At 42.2% G+C, this 883-nt stretch overlaps 1 non-coding gene across 1 annotated transcript; it reads left to right on the forward strand.

Annotated features, from left to right (window-relative positions):
- Positions 1-261: 261 nt before the first annotated feature.
- On the forward strand, positions 262-368 carry LOC142176874 (small nucleolar RNA R71). Its single transcript, XR_012705679.1, has one exon. It is a non-coding gene; the product is annotated as a small nucleolar RNA R71 (small nucleolar RNA).
- The last annotated feature ends 515 nt before the right edge of the window (positions 369-883 follow it).

Consider the following 883-nt stretch of genomic DNA (forward strand, 5'->3'; position numbering starts at 1 on the left):
TACCTGATTGGCTAACTTAGCAAAGTTCTCATGGCTGAGAAATTATCAATCTCAATAATACATGCTGCCTTATGTTTAAGTGCTCTCCATGGTTCCACGTCTCCTTGCCAATTGTTATCATTAGCCGTGAAATTTTTCAACAGGATTTGGATTTCAGTGTACGGATGAGCCATGCAACTACCTTCACATGCTGAATCAAGAATCATCTTGGATGCTTCGTCTAACCTATCAACAAAAGTATGACCTAGGACTTCATCAGTCGGACAGTGATGTGGGCAATCTTTGAGTAGCTTTTTATATCTCTCCCAAGCTTGACGTAGAGTCTCGCTATCTTTTTGTTGAAACCCCAGAATTTGGCTTCTCAGTGACTTTGTTTTCTTTATGGGAAAAAATTGTTAAGGAATTTCCGTGCTAGACGTGATAACTAGAGATTATAGTTCATTTCACACTCCTTCTTACTTGAGTTTTGATTAAAATGTATACAAAATAGTCCCAAAGGCTTACATGTTGTACTTGTTTACAGGGTTTGATAAAAAAGCTGACAATTAGTTAAAACCAGCTCAAAAAAGAGTTGAACATGCACAAGTACCAAGAACAAATCCAAGCACAGTGCAACAAATCCACTACGGCAGCATTCCATTTGGTGTGGTCTGCACTGAGGAGATTCAGAGAGGTGCATATTTTGGAAACTCAAGCACTGCGGCCGCAAAGCATTGTGTGGGGACTGCAGTGGCCTCACCACGGCTGCAATTGAGTTTGTGCGGTCCACATAGATGGGGTTCAGAGAGTTGGAATTTTGGAGGTTAATGCCAATACGGTCCGCGGTCCTTTTTGTGCAGACCGCAGTTGAAGCCACCGCGGCCGCAGTGCATTTTATGCATCC

This window comes from Nicotiana tabacum, chromosome 22 (genome assembly GCF_000715075.1).
Source record: "Nicotiana tabacum cultivar K326 chromosome 22, ASM71507v2, whole genome shotgun sequence".
Lineage (NCBI taxonomy): Eukaryota > Viridiplantae > Streptophyta > Magnoliopsida > Solanales > Solanaceae > Nicotiana > Nicotiana tabacum.